The sequence below is a fragment of the Dysidea avara genome, chromosome 7 (assembly GCF_963678975.1).
Source record: "Dysidea avara chromosome 7, odDysAvar1.4, whole genome shotgun sequence".
In the NCBI taxonomy this organism is placed as follows: domain Eukaryota; kingdom Metazoa; phylum Porifera; class Demospongiae; order Dictyoceratida; family Dysideidae; genus Dysidea; species Dysidea avara.
In genome coordinates, this window is record NC_089278.1 from 23,882,593 (window position 1) to 23,897,167 (window position 14,575).

The 14,575-nt window shown below is 37.6% G+C and overlaps 1 protein-coding gene across 3 annotated transcripts in view; it reads right to left on the minus strand.

Moving 5' to 3' along the window:
• The window catches only part of LOC136259834 (uncharacterized), a 449,685-nt gene that overhangs the window by 172,490 nt on the left and 262,620 nt on the right, over positions 1-14,575 (minus strand). The window lies entirely within an intron of this gene.

Consider the following 14,575-nt stretch of genomic DNA (forward strand, 5'->3'; position numbering starts at 1 on the left):
ATCCCTCTACAGGGTGATCTTTTCGTAGCTGAACTCTCTGCAAGGTGACTTGATTGTAGCTGAACTGTCTAAAATATTAACTGGTTGCTGCTGAACTCCCTACAGCATAACTTGCAATGTAATAAAAATCTATAATGGAGTAAATCATGAACTAGGTGAATGCTCTATTAGGGTGACTGTTCTATTAGAGTATCTCGATCTCGCATTTGCTACACGGAGTTGGCTTTGGAATCATAAGTCAGTGGTTTGTAAACCGATTGTTCTGTACTACTGCAAGGACCTTCTACGATGACTATTCCAGCTACATACCAATTTTCAGCTCACTGCTCTAAGCGGTTTGCCTGGTAGGCGTAAAAATTATTGGTATTTTTATTCACGAATCTCGATCGCGCAATTGTTACACACCTTCGGTTTCATGTCATATCTCCATGATCTTAATTTCGATTGTTTTCAAACCACCAAAAGGCACTCCTACAATGGTTGATCTATCCACAAACCGATTTTCAACTCATTCCATGAAGCGGTTTACCCTGTAGGCGTGACAACATATCAATCTTGTTTTACGCGAATAATCGATCATAACTCCTGAACCATTCACCGAATTTGCACCAAAGTTAATACCAGAATTCATCGTTGGACTCCCTTTATGTGTGCCAAATTTCAAGGCGATCGGAATACGCGTTTGTGTTTTATAGCAATTTTTCAAAGTGTGCGATAAGACGAAGAATAAGAAAAAGAAGAAAAAAAAACGAAGAAATAAAAACGAACTTTTGTGCACTCACATCGCGGAATTGGCTAAGGCGATTTTCTTCAAATTCTGAGTTCAGACTTGTGAAGAATATTGGATGCTGTCACCTTTAGTATTAAACAAAATAAAATCGCTACAAACACGTTTCTATTAAAGAAAAATTGATGGCAGTATATTGCTGCAATTAGCTTTCACTTTAGGTTAAAGGATGATATTATGCTGAGATAACAGCGCCTTCACTCCCCTTCACATAAACTGCTCTTAATCGCAGAGATAGTGGCGACCTCGAATATCTTTAGTACACAACGTCTACGTGTTCGCTGAGACAGTGGCAACCTCGGATATCTTTAGTATACAACCTTTCCGTGTTCGCTGAGATAGTGGCGACCTCGAATATCTTTAGTACACAACGTCTTCGTGATCGCTGAGATAGTGGCGACCTCGAATATCTTTAGTACACAACGTCTTCGTGATCGCTGAGATAGTGGCAACCTCGAATATCTTTAGTACACAACGTCTTCGTGTTCGCTGAGATAGTGGCGACCTCGAATATCTTTAGTACACAACGTCTTCGTGATCGCTGAGATAGTGGCAACCTCGAATATCTTTAGTACACAACGTCTTCGTGTTCGCTGAGATAGTGGCGACCTCGAATATCTTTAGTACACAACGTCTTCATGTTCGCTGAGACAGTGGCAACCTCGAATATCTTTAGTATACAACGTCTTCGCTGAGATAGTGGCGACCTCGAATATCTTTATTATATACTAATCAAAATGCACTGAAATCGCTGGGATCACTGCAACATGTTTTCTCCCGCCCACACAAAATGTACAGGATGGTATTTATAGTATACATTTAGCTCAAATAATAGTAAGCATGATATACCTTAAGGGATGGAACAATGCATTGATAGTTCATCAATGATTAAATGATGACAATTTATGTACAACTTAATAAATAAACTAATATCCATTTGGATCCGCATGGTATACTTAGTTCCTAAACAGAAATTGACAAGGAGAAAACATCCTGACCACCTGGCAGACTCCTGTAAGCATTCGAGTGTTAATCGGATGGCTGCAGGTTTGAGGCTGACCAGAGTAAAGCCTTCATAAATAAATAAATAAAAAAGACCCTCGTGAGAATTTCTGAACTAAATCATCAAAGTTTTAGTCTATTATAGCTATATTGATTAGAATTATTCAAAAAGAGCTATTGCTTTATCATTGTAAAGTATGTCTATAGAATATCAAATCTGCTCACATAGTATCGAATATTTGATTTAGAATTTAGAATGAATAACGAACTATTTGAATGGTTCGTTTTAGCCCTAATAATTATTATGGGTAATGATCTATCACCTTTTCTGAGCAGCTTTCCAGTCAGAGGCTGTAACATGGACTGGTATAGAGTGCATGAAGCTTTGAGCAATTTGATTAGTGGTTTCTTTTAGTATGGACCAAACTGGAGTTACGTTATACATCATAATGCTCTGATGATAATGACAAAGCAAATGTTTCCTCTATTTTCACTGTTGAAGATACTTCACATTTACCAGTAATCATGCAGTGAAGATGAAGTTCCTAGGATGTAACCAATCAAGTTGCAAGATTTCTCTCAGGTTTATTTCTCTCAGGTTTCAAACCTGCATTATATTGCTGCATATTAACTCTTAATTCATATACCATGTAGGCCACAAATGCTTAAATTATTTTAAGGAGGTTCTTATGAGCCTTCTAAACTTCTTCTTTCACCATTTCTTCTTTATATACTATACCTATACCATCATAATAATAGCTGTGGTTTTTTTTATTTGAGGGCCATTTAATCTCAGCATTTATCTAAGGTTGACATCTATCTGATACTTTAGTTAAACTTGTAAAAGACACTTTCTACTGATAACCTTAAACTCTGATCTGACCATCTATCATTATTGTAATTGTTTTAAAAAACTACTCTGAAAGGTAGTTATATAGCCACAATTATTATGTTAAGGAAGAGTACCAATTTAGCAGAACAATCAGCTGAAAATCCCTTACCAAAACCTACTCAGACCTAGGAATTTTTGGGAACTGGACTAGCTACCAACAATTTTCTGTCAATTGGAATTTTTTCATTAAATTTTTATTTGTCAGAATTTAATTTCTAAATAGTGTCTTTAAACTTGAGTCACAGCATCTCATATTTATAGCACGGGACTTCAAGGCCAGAATGGCTGTGTCCTACTTAGAATTCACTGAATCTTGTCATTTATAATTTAAATGTACATATAGTTATGCTATAATGTTTTGTACTTCTCACTCCACTCTAAGAGCCATGGCCAGTCTTTGTGGTCACATGTGACTAAGGTTTTCTGTGTTTATACTTAGTGAATTACATTCTCTCATTTCATTCACTGTATATAAATATATTTTCAATAATGATGGTTGCAAACAAGAAAATATAAGTATAAAACAAACGATTAGATGCATTGGGTATGCTGAGGGTTAAGTGATAATTATATAGTAATTACACATAGTTAAATAAATCGCAATTATAAAAATGATTAATAATTAAAGGGTTATAGTACTTCAAACTATTGCGGCATTGGAGATTTGTTACAATAGCTACAGGGGCTAACATTATATAAGTTTCAAAAATCCTGAATATGTAGTAGTCGAGTTTATTTATGATTGTATAGGTATAAACAATGTCAGGTAAGATCACAATTTATTATTAGACTGTTTCTGTACCCATACTTAATCACAATCATAATAAAATCAGTTATGAAGCGTCACTATAGAATATTTCAGAAGCTGTTTGTGTGTATATGTACATGTGTGCATGCGTGTATGCATGTGTGTGTGTGTGTGTGTGTGTGTGTGTGTGTGTCTGTGTCTGTGTGCATGCATGTGTATGTGTTAAATCAGTGAAATCAGAGTAAAATAACTCTTAAATGTCTATGTGACATTGAAGGGAATGCCAATGTAGAAATCTCTCGGAGTATGAATCAGTCACCATGGAATGGTGATAATAGTAAAGTATAGCTCTATACTATGTTGCGTTACCAATAAAGAGTCAAGTCAGTAGTCAAATGGCGACTTCAGTTGTGTGGTCATGAAATTTAAGATATTCATCAAACAGTATACCAAGGTCTTTATGGGCAATTGTAGTGTCAATTTTGTGTCAGTTTCATTGTAGAATCCAAAATAATTATAATGAACTGGTATACAAGTAGATGTAGCTAAATAGTTGCACTTCATTAAATCTCAGCTGCCAAGTGACTGCATGACCATTTTATAAAGTGATCATTTTGAAGAGCTATAGTCATCACTGTACTTCTTTATTTATTTATTATTTATTTATTTATTTACTTATTTATTAAGACTTTGCAGCATACGTTCTGAAGGTCTGTAGACTCCTTAAAGTTTTTACAGAAACTATATGTTTGAAAAGGTGGAGATTATATTGCATGAAATTATTCTTAGTGTCACTGGCAAACATATGCATGAATACAGGACTTGAAACAATTGATGGTATAATAATACCAGTGACAAACATTGTGAAGAGCATGCACAGCGGGACCTAACACGGGACCTAACACTGATCTTGTACATGGTACACTACTTGTTACTGGGATGTGTGACCTATATAGCTATATAGTACAACTTAATGATTATTCTTGTGTTACAGTAGTAATTGGGTATATATGATCTTTAAGTAAAAATTCATGATGGGCAGAGACCAGTGGATAAATGTCTCACACTCTCAATATGCATGTGATCGTTAATGATAGATCCTCTCAACTTGTAAAAAATATACATAGAAGTTAAATTAATTGGTCAATAGTTTGACTCTGAAACAAGATTCCATGCACTCTTGTGAATGGGTAGTACATGGGCAGACTTTCAGTCGACAACGTCTATACAACTATTAAACAACTTATTGAATATATATAATAGACGGCAATGAATTCATCAGACCCAGGAGATTTACCTCCTGTGGACACTCCAGTTTTTAAAGTCCCAATGGTTATAGTGTGCTGAGATTCTGAAATGTTCATTCTTTAATTTAATTTGCAATGATTACTTTTTGCCATTGAGGATATACTACCATCATTCCTACAGTTCATCCAACAGGCTCTCCTCTTGCTGTTGATTCTATTGACATACACCAGAAATCATTTTCAGTAAAGTGATAAATACTGAGATCACCAAAATGTCCCAATACAGATTATGGTGTGGATATTTTGGTGGCCAGGGGACACTTTAGGCTTTACAGTGTTTGCTACCTTGGGAATGTAATTATAGGCATGAAAGTCAGCATGATACGTAGCTTCTTAGTACTGAACTTGTCTCATACTTATAGCATTTTACATCCAGGGGCCTGGCAGTAGCACGCCTGCAACAGAAAAATGATTCAAGCAATATTAGTAATGAGCTGGCTGCAGGTTCAGCAAGGCCGCCCAAAGCTAGTTATGGATTTTTCTCCTTTCTCCAACTTTTCAAACATACCTTATATAACAACTTTAAATAGGCTGTAGGATCAGGTGTCCTACAGACCTTCAGCACTTGTGCTGTAAAGCCTTAGCTAATAGATGAAATAACTTAAAATTGAGGCGCACCAGTAACTCAGTAAGCTTTAAGAATATGAAAGAAGGTTCTTTATCCCTGGTTGCTCCTTACCACACCTAGAAATTTAAATAAGCCCCTAAGCATGTGGTTGCCATGGTTACAAGTGCCTGCTTAGTCCACCAAGTGATAGCCTTTTTGTAAATACTATTAATTTTGTACAAAGGGGAGGGCGCACCTGGCTCTAGACAAACTACGGAACCGTGGCATATTAGACAACCTAGTTTTGTTTCAGTCATAGCAACCATACTACATAATACAGAGCTCTCAACTGGTGGAAATCACTTTGAGTGAGAACATAAGTGAAAATGAGTGAGATTGGTATGAAAATGAGTGAGATTATGCAGAGGATAGGAGACTCACCTACAGTGTCAATCACTCTCCTAAATGCAAAGGATTTTGCCTCTAGGGGGTTTGGGGTATGAGCAACTCAAGACATTCTCAGATGTAATTTTGATCAAAATTTACAATTTTTGGACAAAAATCATACAGATTTTAATCACATACAGAAAGGGATTATATTGCATAATGTATACATAGCTATTATATAATTCATTGTTTGCTGCTGTGTGCCCTGTTATATTCTGATGTTGCTTTCTTCGAAGATTTGAGCACCACTTCTGCAGGACTGCATTTATAACAAGGCTCTGTTTTGATTATAACAGATAATGACCAAAATACATACAATAACTATATAGCACGGAAATGACTTAGTATAGCTAATAATTGCATGTTAAAAATAATAATGTGAATTCAGTTAATTATATAACTAGCTATTATGGTGTGTGCAATGAGTCAATAATGGCAATGGGAACTGTCTGTTTACATGGCTTCTGTTGATGGTTGGTGGCTGAGCAACCCTAACATATGTGAATATAATTACTCTCATGGATACAAGCATGCAAGACCCTTACGAGTGATCATGTGATGCTAAGAAACGGCTGCTTTGGTTCGTGATTCATGCTGTGAGTCAGAGAGACCATAATGCGTGAGTTTAGAGGTGTTGTGAGTGAGGGAGCTGGTGAGGTTTTGCTTCAATGCGTGAGACTCACGCAGAATGAGTGAGAGTTGAGAGCTCTGCATAATATATGACTTGTTTAACTGAAAGCAATAAATTCTTGACAACTCAGAGAAAGCGATTTCTGTTTTAATTTCTATTTCACCCATCATGTGTACATTTTGTGTGGGCGGGAGAAAGGAGTGGCAGTAATCCCAACGATTTCAGTGTATTTGATTAGTATATAATAAAGATATTCGAGGTCGCCACTATCTCAGCAAACAGGGAGACGTTGTGTACTAAAGATATTTGAGGTCGCCACTATCTCAGCGAACACAGAGATGTTGTGTACAAAAGATATCCGAGGTCGCCACTATCTCAGCAAACACGAAGACGTTGTGTACTAAAGATATCAGAGGTCGCCACTATCTCAGCGAACACGGAGACGTTGTGTACTAAAGACTGTCTAATAGCCATAATCTTGGCTATTAGACAATGTTTATACCAAAGGTATACCGTGCTGCTGAAGTCTCCGCGTTTGTGGTGAGTTTGATTCAAAGGTTTTTTCAAATCGCCATAATCTTAGCTATTAGACAGTCTTTATATCAAAGGTATACCATGTTGCTAAAGTCTCCGCGTTTGTAGTGCGTTTTATTCAAAGGTTTATCAAGTCGCCATAATCTCGGCTATTACACAGCCTTTATGTCAAACATCTTTGAAGTTGCTGATATCACAGACGCTACCGTCACCTTTAATACAAATTTGTTACCTCCAATATTTATATATTATATATATACCCCTTCAAATTTGGTATGTGGGGTGGCCTACCTGGCGGGCACGTCTGCAGCAAAACTGGTTCCAATCGGATGAAGGATGACGGAGTTACAAAAGTGTGAAAATCGTGTTTTCTTTCTTCCTGTCAATATACTCACGGTGTGGCGCGCCGGCTTCTTGGGCCGCACAACACACTACCGTGTGTCTTGATATTGTACAATTCTTAGATAATACCTTAAAAATGTTTGGTATTCATGTGTTCTGTGTATGTTGTAACTGCATGTGTAGTGTGTGTACATGCTTGTACCTGTGTGGGAGTGCCTTTACAATGGTGACAATTCTAAATAATTGGTGTACAGTGGCTTAGATTTTGCACACTTTTTATGGCTACATGTACTAATTAAATACACTCACTATTCACAGCCTATTTCAATAACCATGCTGTGACCTCAGTTGTGTTCTGTGTCATTCTTTAAATTCTTTAAGTAGTGCCCTTACAGAATTAATTACATGGGGGCAACTAAATTCAAATTTCAAACTAACCGTTCTTGAAAATATATGTAACAATCTCATTGAAACTTTTAGAATAGTTTAAAGACACATTGCCCTACATGCCAAGCAAGTAGTGCGGAAAGCAACATTTGTATTTGGTCTCAAGGACAACTGAAACTTCATTTGGTGCTGAAATTAAGACTGTAGGGTAATAATGTATGGCAAAATCGATGATGTAAATCTTGAGGTAGTTGAGAAAATATTGAAGCGATGGTAGGGCAATCAATGTTTGGAATGCACAAATGAACCACAATGTATGCATCTGCGATTGCATTTAACCACATGCGAAAAAAACGAAACCTTCCCTTTAGTGTCGGCACCCTTGATCTCGTAACAGTTGACATGGATTTGCTTCACTGTTTGTGTGGTAATTACTAGTGACATGATGAGCTCAAGTCTAGAGTTTCAGAGGGATAGCGTAATTGGTGGGTGCATTACAGGCATGCCGAATTTGTACAACGTTTGTCCTGTAATATCCTCACATGTAGTGGTTGCATCATTATTGTCTGAGGCGGACTTTTCTGCTTTAATGGCTGCACGTCTCGCTACCATGAGTCTTGATCAACCTTTATGATTAATCCAACGATATATAGACCAATTCTGATGTGAATACATTATTGCAATGCCAATCTGTCAGTTTGTTTCAAATTGACATGCAAATTATAGTGCAATCACAAATACTGGCTATACTGTATTGCCTCGAATTACGGCCAGTCTTGTATAAATTCCTGGTCTCGTTTAGTCACCGGGGGTATACAGCATCATATCAAAAATAAACATCGGGCCTTCAATAAACGCCAGGTCTCAAATAAACGTCTAGTGCAGTCATTATTTTTAAGAATTCCAGGCGGTGTTATAAACGATGAAGTGAAGAACATTTTATAGAGTTCCTTTTAAGTGTGAAATATGCTGAGGGAAACATCAAGGAGAGTCCAGGAGACTACAACACTAAGTTGACTCATGAATGTTGATCAGGTATATAAACGCTGGTCTAGTATAGTCGCTGGTCTCGTTTAGTAGCCGGGATAAAAAGTTGCTTGAAAGAAATAAACTCCCGGTCCGTAATTCGAGACAATATGGTATATATATAATCCAAAACAGCCAAGCTGTAAAAAAAGAGTGTGGCCCTCAAAAAGGCTATGGTGAAAAAAGATGTGAAATCCAAGGTGGCGGCCAAGAAATGGCTGTGATGGTAGGTTAATGGTAAAAATTTTAATAACGACAATTCAGGTGAAAAAAGGTGCCTTGGCGCAAAATTCACTTGGATTGTCATTATTAAAATTTTTACCATTAACCTACCATCATAGCCATTTCTTGGCCGCCACCTTGGATTTCACATCTTTTTTCACCATAGCCTTTTTGAGGGCCGCACTTATTTTTTACAGCTTGGCTGTTTTGGATTAGATTTCACTTCTTTTTGTATTTGTCCTATCTATTTTTCTTTACTGCAGGAAGAAGAAAAAGATGACGCAGATTTTAAATACTTGAACTAATTCTGATTTTATCAGTCAATGTACAAATTATATATATATAATACATATATTTATTACCTGTCAATTATTCCCTACGGACAACTTGTTTGCAGCTGATCTCTCTAGAGTTGAAATGTAGCTGAATTCTCTACAGGGTGATTTGTTTGTAGATGAACTCTCTACAGGTGATTTGTTTCTAGCTGATCTCTCTACAGGATGACTTGTTTCTAGTTGATCTCCCCTTTTTCTAGCTGATCTCTTTACAGGGTAACTTGTTTAAACAGTAGCTGGACTCTCTACAGGGTGACTTGTTTGTAGCTGAACTCTCTACATGATGGTTTCTTTGTAGCTGAACTCTCTACAAGGTAACTTCTTCTAGCTGATCTTTTTACAGGGCGATTTATTTGTATAGGTAGCTGAATTCTCTACAGGGTGGTTTGTTTGCAGCTGAATTCTCTACATGGTGGTTTCTTTGTAGCTGAACTCTCTACAAGGTGACTTTTTATAGCTGAACTCTCTACAGCGTGATCTTTTCGTAGCTGGGCTCTCTACAGGTAATTTGTTTGCAGCTGAATTATCTGCATGGTGGTTTCTTTATAGCTGAACTCTCTACAAGGTAACTTCTTCTAGCTGATCTCTCTACAGGGTGACCTGTTTGCAGCTGAACTATCTGCAGGGTGATTTGTTTTTAGCTGAACTCTCTACAAAGTGATTTGTTTGTATCTGAACTATCTGCAGGGTGATTTGTTTGTGGCTGAACTCTCTACAAGGTGATCCTTCTAGCTGATCTCTATATAGGATGATTTGTTTCTATAGCTGAAATCTCTACAGGGTGATCTATTTGTAGCTGAACTTTCTACTGTGTGATTTGTTTGCAGCTGAACTCTCTACAAGATGGTTTCTTTGTAGCTGAACTCTCTACAAGGTAACTTCTTCTAACTGATCTCTCTACAGGGCAATTGTTTGTAGCTGAATTCTCTACAGGGTGATTTGTTTGCAGCTGAACTCTCTACATGGTGGTTTCTTTGTAGCTGAACTCTCTACAAGGTGATTTGTTTGCTGCTGAACTCTCTACATGATTGTTTCTTTGTAGCTGAACTCTCTACAGGGTGATTTGTTTCTAGCTGAACTCTCTACAGGGTTATCAGTTCATAGCTAAACCCTCTACAAGGTGGCTTCTTCTAGCTGATCTCTCTACAGTGTGATTTGTTTGTAGCTGAACTCTCTGCAGGATGATTTGTTTGTAGCTGAACTCTCTACAAGGTGACGTTTTCTAGCTGATCTCTCTACAGAGTAACTTGATAGTAAAGCTGAACTCTTTATAGGTTGGATTTTGGTTGTTAAACTCTCTGCATGATGACTTGTTTGTAGCAGAATTCTTTACAGAGTGAATTGTTTGTAGCTGAACTCTCTACAGGGTGCATGACTTGTTGATAGCTGAACTTTCTTCAGTGTGACTTGTAATAATTATACAGTGATATATTTGTAGCTGAACTCTCTACAGGGTGATGTGCTCGTAGCTGAACTGTCTACAATATTAACTGGTTGTTGCTGAACTCCCTACAGCATAACTTGCAATGTAATAGAAATCTATAATGGAGTAAACCACGAATTAGCTGAATACTCTATTAGGGTAGGGTTTCCAACTGAAAATAAGAAGGTGCTTCCTTTTGTTGTTTCTGGTGATTTTCACATAGACTGACCTTTAAGATAAAGCAAACAGGTGCTAATTTATTATTGGATTGCTTGTAGCATTGAGTATCAGCATAAGTTTAACACACAAAAACATACAAAAAGTGGTCGCGTGACCAAAAATATCGTAATAGTTGAATTGGGAAGCTTATTAGGAAATCATTGTATTTTAGGGTGACCGAAGTCCTGTATAGCTGTGATGGGATTGTTGGCCACGTGACCACTTTTTGGGTGTTTACAGTTAAAACTGCACAGATATTGAAAGTAATAGACAATTTACTAATAGATAAGCACTTGTTTGTTTTATTGTAAGGTCAGCCTGCATGAAAATCATCAGAAACAATCAAAAAGGCTGAGGCATCATCTTAATTTACAGTGGAAATCCTATATGAAGGGATTTTGGTCACGTGACCACTTTTTGGATATTTACATATGTTAAAATTGTGCTGATAGCAACTGCTGCAAACATTCCAATAACAAATTAGCACTTGTTTGCTTTATCTTAAAGGTAAATCTGTGTGAAAATCTCCAGAAACAAGAAAATGAAGCACCTTCCAATTTTGAGTGGAAACTGTTCTATTAGAGTATCTCGATCTCGCATTTGCTACATGGAGTTGGATTTCAAATCATAACTCAGTGGTTTGTATTCCAATTGTTGTGTACTACTGCAAGGACTTTCTACAATGATTATTCCAGCTACATACCATATTTCAGCTCACTGCTCTAAGCGGTTTGCCTGGTAGGCGTGAAAATTATTGGTATTTTTATTCATGAATCTCGATCACGCAATTGTTACACACCTTTGGTTTCATGTCATATCTCCATGATCTTTATTTTGATTGCTTTCAAACAACCAAAAGGCACTCCTACAATGGTTCATCTATTTACAAAACGATTTTCAACTCATTCCATAAAGCGGTTTACCCTGTAGGCATGACAACAAATTGATATTGTTTTACGCGAATAATTGGTCATAAATGCTTAACTGTTAATTCGGATGTCCGGAGGTGTCTGGGGAATTTACTGCTAGACATGGTGATATTTTTCATCCAGATTTTTACAATGGTCATCCAACCTATTTCCATGTTTCTGTTCGAAGTGCCCTGCATTCTGGGGTTCTGTCACATTCAGCCATCACTCCTGGCTTCGCAGCTCTCAGAGAAGAGATGGAGAAGATGCTAGGCACAAGGCACTGGTAGAAGCAGCAGGAAGTGAATTTTTACCCTTAGTAGTGGATAACTTTGGTGTTTGGACACTTTCAAGTGTAGAGATTCTTCGCTCAATTGCTCAGATTTCCACTGTGCGGAATAGGCTGTCCACAGGCAAGGCCTTTTGCCACATTGTTGAACGGCTGAGTGTTCAATTATACCGTTCGGTGGAGGAGGATGGGGATTTGCCCCAAGATGTTGTCGAGGGAGATGACAGTCAGCCCTGTGCCAATGTGAGTGAACAAAGTTGGACAGAAGTATCATCTGGCCTCTGCAAAGACAACACAGTGTCTGATAATAATTTTCCTTCTGCGTTTTCTGTCACCAATAGGTTTTCATTGCTCTCTGTTGAATATGCTTCATTGGACCCTGAAGATGCGGTTCCTCAAGATGTTGGTATTGAAGATTCACACATTCGGTTCACTTTTGCGTCATCTTAAGGAGCTGTTACGGCTGAGAATATTGGGCCAACTGATTTTGAGTTGCTTGAGGAGGCCATTGCTGCTGTTGCAGAGCAGAAGACTTCACATTTGGTAACTTCAGTACCCCCAGATACTGTGAACTCTCCTTTAGTTGTTGCTGATGGAATTGCTTCTGAAACTCTGTGTGATGGGCAATCACATGATTTGAAGCACTCTAGTTATCAAGCTCACTACCCATTAGAATTGCCCCTTTATCATCCGCCCACAGTTAGTAGTAGATCTTTAGCACTTTCCGGACCAGATCTATCTGTTTACAAACTGACTTCTGACTTTAATGCTACACACTATCCCAATGATTACCATCCATTCATCTCTTCATTTAATCCACTGGTACTTACCAGTTCCCACTTTTCCCTCTTTACCCTGTATTCATCCTTCCCCACTATGCCCATGCAGCATCTCCCTTTCTGTGTGCCAAATTTCAATGAGATTGGAGTACGCGTTTGCGTTTCATAGCAACTTTTGCAAGTGTGCTAAAAGATGAAGAAGAAGAAAAGGTGGGGTCTATTCTATGGAATGGAACGGAATGAAACTGAACGATGGACTAAACCATGGAATGGAACGCTTTCTCAAATGGAAGCTTGCAACTTACCATTGCTGAAACTGCCCTTACTTGTTATCAGTGGCACCTCCAGCTGAGTCCAGTGGGTGATTAAACATAAGATAAAAACAAGTTGATGTTGTGCTACTTCTAAAAACCAGGTGCCATGCAGCTAGCTAACTCATCTGGAATTAACCATGGATAGTATATGCTACTATGAATTAACCAACTATGTATTACTTTTAACCAATAGGGTAGTTTTGGGTTGTGCAATAATATTGCTAGCTAATTCTCGTACTTTGTAATTCATGAAAATTTTTGTAATTCATTCAATTATGTTGCTATGCACTGCTAAGGAAGCGCTTGTTAAACAAACCGCCTTTACCAACATAATATTACGCACATAAGTATCTTCTAAACTGTTTTATAGTTTGACTATCATGCTTTTCCCCACAAATTCTCTCGACAAAGCCTCAAAGCTGCTCTTCACTTTCATTAACGTACGTAAGGGATACGCCCCCGTTCAACTCGAAGCAATAGGCTATTCCTGGTAACGTACGAGGCCTGCACCATTGTTTTTCAGTTGTTAAGTGCCTGAAAACCTCAAAGGGAAGGTAATTTACAATGTCTGAGGAAAGTCGCCACACCTGTATTTCAGTCCGCCAAAAAGAAACCAACTCAGAACAAAGTTCACCTGTGCAGAAGTTTTATACAGACTTCATTTCGCTTTTACTTCTTATGTAAAAGCTGCGTTTACCATTATTTAATGATTTTGCTCACGTGGGTGTGTACAGACAAACATAGATAGGTAGATAGATACGTACACACACACACACACTTTTACAAAAGCAAACCTATCAAAACTAAAATATCAAAACTAGTCTGTACATTTTATCAAATGAAGCCATATACGTATTTCGTTTATTCAATATATTTTGTATGCAAAACAAATGTTTTTAAAGAGTAAAATTTCATTATACCTTACACATTAGACTTTACCAAAAAAAACAGGTGGAATTAACAATTTCTAACCTTCAGCTTCCTTTTGTTCAATACACTTTTATCACAATTCAACCGGGAAGTCACTGCTCTTGCAGTTTGAAGTCCATTGATTGCAAATAACTCCCATACATTTTGTATTAACGATTGCGCATGGCTCATTTATCGCGACGAATCTCTAAGTCACACATGGGGAAATCCCCATTAAAACAGGTAGCATTATTTAGAGCATTCTAGCAGCAACAGGTTGGTGTGAAATTTATGTGGATTGCGACAGTATTTACCAGTGCTTTGGTGGGTTAAACGTTTGTAAGAGCAACTCCATATATTTGAATGGACATACGGAATACCTACTTCCCAGAGAGCTACTTTTTGGATGCTACTCGATGCAACAGGGGTTCTAGTGGACTGAGGTTTGTAGTAATGTATTTTATAGCAAGTAGGAAGAGAAATTCTACTGGTAACTCAGAGTCAAATTTTTGTATACGTGTAATTTA